The following is an 8,196-nucleotide window of genomic DNA, read 5'->3' as shown; positions in this document are numbered from 1 at the left end:
CCCCTTCTTTAACAACATCAGCAATTAATCAGTAACAAACAAGCCTGTTAGCTCCTACATCAGAGGAAGAATGCGCCCCTCTCCTTTATAAGTAAGCTGGTAACAACGTTCTCCTAAATAGATTATGTGAGCATTCAAGAAAGAAAAAACAAGCTGTTACATGCCTGGAAAAAAAATTTTTTTGCATAACTTAAGTATTCAAATTCGAGATTTGAGTAATCTTGCTATACGTACCCACTTTATTCTACCACTTCTTTTAAGGAATCTGTAACCAATGAAAGCAAAACATGAAACTATGCTCAAATAGCTCATAGTTCACATAAGATTTAACAAAACACAGCCATTTAAAAAAAAGTTCAAGTGTACATAAATAAGGACCAAAGATTGCTGGTGTGGGTTCCTGATCACAGGGGGAATCAGAGAGCTTTTTAGAAGTTATTTCTAATATTACTAACAGTGTCCACTTTAAGCTGTCGTTCCCTTCCAAATAATCTCACTTAATGAAACTGACAAATTACTCATTGCAATTCTGTCTGAATTGTAATTACAACAGAAACATTACAGGACATTTTTATCTTTGTCAGTGAAATGCTTACAATAAGGGAAAAAAATCTGATTGAACTCTCCATTGAGTGGCACCCAGTGCACCACCTAGTGGAAGTTGTGTAACACCGCAATTAATATTTTTTTCAAAGGACAGAAACCCTAGGTAAGGGGGTTTACAAGCACCCTAAATCACTTTGCAGCTTCCCATACTGCAAGAGGGCCTGTTCATAAGAAGAGAGGACTCACTTCCCGTACAAACTAACAGACTGATAAAGGTTTCTTAATGGAAATCCTTGGGCGCTAGAAATTTTGACAGGAGAGTAAAGATTAAGACATTAATGCAAAAACAAATCAAATCAGAGATAGAAGGGCTTGTGTAAGCAATGCCTTATATCCTACAAGAATAAGTTATGTCAAAATGGACATGTTACTGGCAACACACGCATCTGCCATGGAAAAGGGACAACTTCATGATTAGAACAGTTCCATTCAGTAATTCTTAAGACATTTCCATATTCCTGATGACTAATAAGTTTAACATAACCTAGCAATTCTCCAGAATTCCCCAGGCCTTGACACCATTCGAGAGGTTCCCCCCAACTACCCATCTAATAAGCCTGCTCTCCATTAACCCCCAAATGCCCTTGCTTGCACTATTCTGAGGAATAAATGGTTTTTACATTTTCAACTTTCCTACTAAATTTAGTGTTAACCTTTCCCAAAAAGTCCTAAGTCATGACCAGAATGCATCATGCTTCATTTTTATTTGCCTTATGCATATTAATTATTTCAATTTAACTCCTAAAACACTACTGAAGTCCACTGCTAAGCTAGATGCAAACATAGCTAAGATAGGGTTCTCTACTTGGAAAGCCTCCCAAAATTTAAAATAGAGATTTTTCACATAGCACCACGAGGAATTTATTTGTTTTGTTTTGCCTGTGTGAAAAATTACCTTTCCGGTCTGATTCAAACTATCTCAGCAACCTCGAGGAGAGAAAGAACACAAACCCTGAGCCACTATTTCTTTACTTGGAAAAAACCATCTCCATCTGTGACTCCTGGACCACGTGATCCAATCAGTATACAGAAGCTTACTTGACGGTGGGAACCTTAGTAGATCCTGGATTAAATCCATTTCGGGTACAAAATAAAGTAGGAGTCTGGTGACCTGGGGCAGAATTCTCTTCACCTCTAAGGATTTCACTTTATGGACCCGTGAAGTAGGCATGATATGTGCACTGCCAACAGAAGGATTAAAAAACTGACAGTCTAGGAGAGTCTCGATTCAAAGACCTAAATGGAAATACAGGTAGCCCCCATTTTGCACAAGTTCATGTTACAGTTCTTTGCCTTTACGACGGACCTTAGTATCTGTTTTCACTAACTGAAAGAAACCCGCAGAGGGGTTAGTTTTGCGTCAGCTGGTATAGAGACAGCACACACCCGGAACAGCAAGAGTGGCACAGCCAGGCTCCTTCCCTGGGAACTCCACTCAGCGTCTCAGCATCAAGCCGCGGCGGCTTTGACCTCGGAGCATCTGTGCTGCATCTTGCCTTATTTTATGCATCCATTAGCAAAACGTATCCTAAGGTATCGGAAAAGCCTAAGAGGTTTCTGGGGGATCTGGAACACTAAAAAATTTTCCCATATACATTAATAGTAAGTGCTTTTTTTTTTTTTTTTTTTTTTTTTTTTTGCTTTGCAGCGTTTCGGTTTAAAAAAGATTTCATAGGAACGCTGTGTTTTCAGACAGCAGGGAAAACCTGTACTGGTTAGAACTGGAGTGCACCTAGAAGGGGAGAATACTGCTCCAAGGGTTCTCACTGTGCCATTACTGCCCAAACCCGGTGACCTTCACCATTTCACTTGTTAACAAATAGTGAATGAAAACAAAGGTTAGTAAGCAACTCAAAGAAAAGGTAATAACAATTCAAGGTGCAGGGGCGCCTGGGTGGCATAGCGGTTGGGCGTCTGCCTTGGGCTCAGGGCGTGATCCTGGCTTTATGGGATCAAGCCCCACATCAGGCTCCTCCGCTATGAGCCTGCTTCTTCCTCTCCCACTCCCCCTGCTTGTGTTCCCTCTCTCGCTGGCTGTCTCTATCTCTGTCAAATAAATAAATAAAATCTTTAAAAAAAAAAAAAACAATTCAAGGTGCAAATCAGTAATTAATGGCCTGGCTTGTCTGCAAAGTACTACCGCATGAGAACCAAGCAGATGCATCCCTAAAACCTAAAACCCAGAGACTCTTCTTAGAGAAGCTTTTTGTTTTTTATTTGAAAGCTAATGTTTGAAAAAATTAGAAGAAGAAAAAAGAATCACAATTCTACTCCCACCCATGACAGAGTGACAGAAACAAGGTTCCACCCCCACAGTCCTTTCAAACCTGCGCAGGCATTCCTCATCAACATTCCTCCCCCTCACTCCTATCGCACCTTCCCCACTTCAGCCCAGACAAAGGTGAGTCACACTGCTGGGTCTACTTGTCACTTAAGGAAAAGTCCCCAAACAAGTTCACGTTAAAGACTGCTCTTAATTAAAAAAATAAGTAAACAGTGTTAATGTGTAAATGGCACTGCAATGCGCCTGCCTCCAGAAAATATGTAATTAACGATACCCAAGACACCTTTCTGGCTTAAAAAAAAAAAAAAAGCCATTCAGCTTATCGTTACTTATCAGTAGGTCCCTTTCCCTCGTGAGCCTGACTCTGACTCAACTCCGCAGTTTTTCTCCACCTGCACGTCCTCGCGCCCTCCGTTGGGCCCAGCCGCCTCACTCCGAGTCCCCAAAGGGTCCCGCCAGCAATGGCCCCCCACCCCTCTCCCTCCCGGTCCCCCTCCCGGCCCCGCCCCCACCTCCCCGCAAGGTGTCGCCGCCGCCGCGGGCTCCCGGGCGGAGGCGCCTTGAGGCCGGCGGGAGGCTCCGGGTGACGCGGCCCGGCTCGGCCCGGCTGCCGCCTGCGGGAGCAGCAAGGGGAACAGACCCCACCGCCCGCGCCGCACCGGTGCTCCGATAGGGGCTGCAGCCACGGCGCCCCATTACCTGCTCCGGGCAGCCGTAGCCCGCGGGAGGCGCGATCGCTCTGGCCCCTGCAGCCCCGGGTCGGGAGGCAAAGAGGCAACGACCGCAGCCGCCGCAAAGGACAATCAGGAGCCAGCGGTCTCGGCACCGCCTCGGCGGGCGCAGAACGCACGAGCCCAGCGGGAGCCCGGCCCCCACCTCCAGCCCTGTGAGTAACTGACTTGGCCCCCTCCCTCGGAGGGGCGGGGCCACGCAGGAGGGGCGGGGAGGGGCAGGGCGGCACCGCCCGCGGGGTGGGAGCTCCGCGGACGCTTCGTAAAAGGCGTCTGCTGATAGGCTGCGATAGAGGTAGGCGTCTCGGACTTGAAGGCAGCCTCGCCAGCAGAGCTCTATCATTGGTCGGTAAGAGAAAACAAAGCAGAACTCTGATTGGTGAGAACTCTGTAGCTCCTCCCCATCGCCCCTCAATCAACGGAGGCTCCGCCCCACCCGCTGTGTTCCCAGGTGGCTGCAGAATGGGCTGTTTTATGGACCTGCAACCTCTCTGAAGCTCACAACCTCGGATACGCACGCTTCTCTGCCAGATGCGAGCGATTCTTTCATTCCCGTATGAACTTGGTGAATAACAGCTAATCTTTAACATTGCTTGGCTTTAGAGAGGTCTCCTGGGTACTTTTTAAATGCTGCATAAGATTCAGAAGGAAATTGTCCTGTGCAAAGAAAAGATATAAAATGTTTTCACTCTTGGCAAAATTACAGTGTAACTTTTTTTTTTCTCGTTTTACCTGTGTTCCATATGGGGCATGTATTACTTAGACTGCATCACGCTTTAACAGATTTTTAGGAAAACTCCCTGACAGGAAGAATTTAGAATCCAAAAAAACAAAATAAATAAACCATTAACAAAAACCAGAACCAAAAAAGGTAGTATAGGGAAATTCAGAAGATACAATTTGGAAAACCCAACTAATGCAGGGACTTATAAGAAAGGAACGGGGCAGGATTTCAAGATGTGACTTCGACTTTAAGACTGAAAGTTGAGGGAGGAGGAGGGAGGTAATAATAAAAGTTGAGGGAGGAGGAGGGAGGTAATAATGATCGATGACCTATAGTTAAGTAATCTGAGCTCTCAGACCACTGTAGGCAAGCCCTGTGTTATCCTAGCCAGTTTTTGAAGGGAATGAAGCATAACTCACCTGGGGACCACACTCCCTTAACTCTCTGGCTGCCTTACTATTGTATTTGTTCTTCCTGCCATTCCCATAAGGCTCTGAACTAGGCTGTTCGAAATAAAGCACTTCCTCCAACAACTCCATAAATTACATAGTAGCGGGGGAGGGGGGAATGGAAATGGACAAAAATCACACCTAAGGAAGGAAAGGAATATTAAGGTAAACATGAAGTTGAAAAGAAAGACAAGAAACTCAATACAGAGAGCAATTCCTCTTTTCTCTCTTTTTTCCTGAGAATAAGGTAAAACTCTTTGGAGGACAGTAACCTCATTACCTAACACATTTTTTTATACAACCCTTGTAATAACTGGAATCCTAAATGATAGTCTGAAAATACGTGTCACAGCATACTCTGAGCAAGTAACTTAATGTTGAGATCTAATTATGTTTAAATATGTAAGGGGAAAAAAAAAGAACTTAGCATTGCCTACTGTGAACAAATTGGAAAGAAAACACTCCAAAAAAATTTTTTTTCACAATCATGCCTGAAATTCCACCACTAACATTCTTTCTTTGGGATTGAGTCATTTATATCAAAAATTATTCTTTTTTTTTTAAGATTTATTTATTTATTTATTTATTTATTTATTTATTTATTTGACAGAGAGAGACAGCCAGCGAGAGAGGGAACACAAGCAGCGGGAGTGGGAGAGGAAGAAGCAGGCTCATAGCGGAGGAGCTGATGCGGGCTCGACCCCAGAACGCTGGGATCACGCCCTGAGCCGAAGGCAGACGCTTAACGACTGCGCCCCCCAGGCGCCCCTCAAAAATTATTCTTGTATTCATTTACTCAACAAACATGTAATAACATTAATCATCAAATTCTAATTCCTTCAGTGAACTAGGCACTCTACTGTCTTGTCTTGAACAAGGCAGACTGGAAGCTATTTATCAGTAAAAGAAAGATAATGAACCAGTAAACGGATACACTTACAGAAAGGTATAAAGGCAGAGAAGAAAAAAGAGTGACCCCGAGGGATGGAAACACTACTTAAATTCGGGAAGGGAGAGAGAACTACTCTGGGTTGCCACTTAAATCAGAAACGCCAGCTATGCAAACACGAGGGCAGTGGCGTTCCTAGCAAATAGCAAGAGCAAAGGTCCTGAAGCAAGAAGAAAAGTGATGTTGTAGGAAGAGAGAAGACCAGTGGGGCTGGCCTGGCACAGACAGGGAGTGGTACCAGGCAGGTTCCGAGAGGGAGGCAGGGCCTTGTAGGCAGTGGTAGGAAGTTTGTCGTTTACCGTATGGATTCCTGACAGGGTGACACTAAGTTACTAATGTTGGAATAAAAATCATTCTTTTTATTTTTTTTTTCCTTTTTCAGAGTCACCAAAGAAGTGGACCTTCATTCACCAAGCCAGTCTATCAGGCATAGATCTAGGAAGAACCGACTATTTTCCAGGGATCGGCTAGAGGTGGGGGGTCTAAAAATGAGAATGCCATGGACCCAGGTGGGTCTACAAACTGTTACTGCACAGATGATGGGAAATTGAGGTGCCGGGGGTAACACAGTCCAGAAGGGACCAAGGAAATCATCCTGAAGGAAATGAGGAATCACGGAACCCGTAGGAGTCACCCCAGTGAAAGGCCACAAGGTTCTAGACCCAGGGAGCAACCACGGAGGAGCCTGGGACCACAATCAGGAAGAAGGAAATCTAATGCAAATCTAAAGAAACCATTGCATTAAAAAAATCAACTTTCCCCACATCTCGAGCTTGGATGAGCCCAGAATGTGGAAACAAAAATCCAGTGAGAAACAGCATTCTGAAAGCATAAGAGCTGAGCAAAGTAGGAGAAGAAACAGAGTGATTGTTTCATATCATCCTTGCCTTTGTTTCTTAAACAAAAGCCATTAAATAGAATGCACAGCCCCCTTTGAACTATGACATGCCTTTTAGGACTGTAATGAGTTAACAGTGATAATCCTATTTGGCCAGAATTAGGACAGAACTGAAGCCCTTGGAGTTAGAGATCTGTTCTACTAGTTCCAGCCTCTCCCCTTGCTTCTGGGCATGGCTTTCTCCTTACAGGTTGAACTCACACAATTAGCAGATGCCTATAAGAAAAGAGAGCCAGCCCCCACTGTGGAGGGCCAATCAGAGGAAATGCTGGGAATGTCAAAGTATCTCCGAGCTTCCTGCTGGAAGTGGCAAGTGAATTGCAGGATGCAGCAACTAAGTAAATTACAAAGCAAATAAAAAATGTAACCACCGAAATAGATGGCACAATGCTTCATAGCCACTGAACAGTAATCTCTGTGCCCTAATAATAGAGTTCAAAAATCAGGGTTTTTAAAAAAAGATTGTGTTTATTTATTTATTTGAAAGAGAGAGTGAGCGAAAGAACACATGCAGGGGGAGTGGTAGAGGGAGAGGGAGAAGCAGGCTCCCCGCTGGGCAGGAAGCCTGACACAGGGCTCCATCCAAGGATCTGACCTGAGCTCTGACCTGAGCTCTGACCTGAGCTGAAGGCAGCAGCTTAATGACTGAGCCACCCATGCACCCCTCAAAAATCAGTTCTAAAGACAGAGGGGTAACTTGGAGAATCCAAGGGCAAAAAGAAGTCAGTTCCCAAGAAGGCCAGGAGCCGGGGTCTGAGAGACAAGAGGAACTCAGCTACAGTTTCCTCTATCTTCAAACTTGCCTCTCTCTACTCTCCTGTTCTTCCTGGGAAAACAGCTTTCCCGGCTCCTAAGTCCAGGAGTCAAAGTAAAGCTACCCCAGTGCTCCCCGATCCTGAATAAATCAACCACCTTGACCCAATCCCAAATTCTCTGGTGAGAAAATACGAGTGGCCTCGCCTGGCCTCTCCCCTGCTCTCTCCCAACCCTGTGATGAGGGAGGTGATGGGAGTGGGGAGGGTGGAGGCTGCCAACATGGCTGCCAGGGCTCATCTCCGTTCAGGGGCAGAGATTTCCCAGAGAATAGGCACTGGAGAGATTGCCAGAGAAGCACGCATCCTGCACCACAGTGTTTTCTGTAGTCAAGTCAGTGGGGCTCCATTTCTGCTCAGTGACAGTCTTCGCCGGGCCTCTCACACGAAGATGGAGGCCCAGCGGCCCAGGCCAAAGTCTTCAACGGTGACTGGCAGCTTTCTTGACATCTCTTTATTTCGGGTGGCTTCCAGACACCAAGTCCCCTTGTCTCTTGCAGTTTCAAGCTGCCATTCCCACTTAAGTCTTCCACTAATTCCCAGTTTCCCTGTGTGATGTATACCTCTTGACAAGGATTTCTTTTTCTTTCTTTTTCTTTCTTTCTTTCTTTCTTTCTTTCTTTCTTTCTTTCTTTCTTCCTTTCTTTTAGATTTTATTTATTTATTTGACAGAAAGAGACAGCAAGAGAGGGAACACAAGCAAGGGGAGTGTGAGAGGAAGAAGCAGTCTTCCCGATGAGCAG

General features: G+C 45.2%; 1 long non-coding RNA gene across 2 annotated transcripts; it reads left to right on the top strand.

The window, feature by feature from the left end:
• The first annotated feature begins 3,638 nt into the window (after positions 1-3,638).
• LOC121106300 lies at positions 3,639-6,506 on the top strand. Of its 2 annotated transcripts, XR_005838906.1 has the most exons (3): positions 3,639-3,776; positions 4,073-4,186; positions 6,126-6,506. It is a non-coding gene; the product is annotated as an uncharacterized LOC121106300 (long non-coding RNA). The 2 variants fall into 2 exon arrangements; XR_005838905.1 differs by lacking the exon at positions 4,073-4,186 and having other exon boundaries at positions 3,640-3,776.
• The last annotated feature ends 1,690 nt before the right edge of the window (positions 6,507-8,196 follow it).

This window comes from Ursus maritimus, unplaced genomic scaffold, assembly GCF_017311325.1.
Source record: "Ursus maritimus isolate PB19 unplaced genomic scaffold, ASM1731132v1 scaffold_31, whole genome shotgun sequence".
In the NCBI taxonomy this organism is placed as follows: domain Eukaryota; kingdom Metazoa; phylum Chordata; class Mammalia; order Carnivora; family Ursidae; genus Ursus; species Ursus maritimus.
The sequence above is the reverse complement of the archived record's forward strand: the minus strand, read 5'-3'. Positions and strand labels throughout refer to the sequence as shown.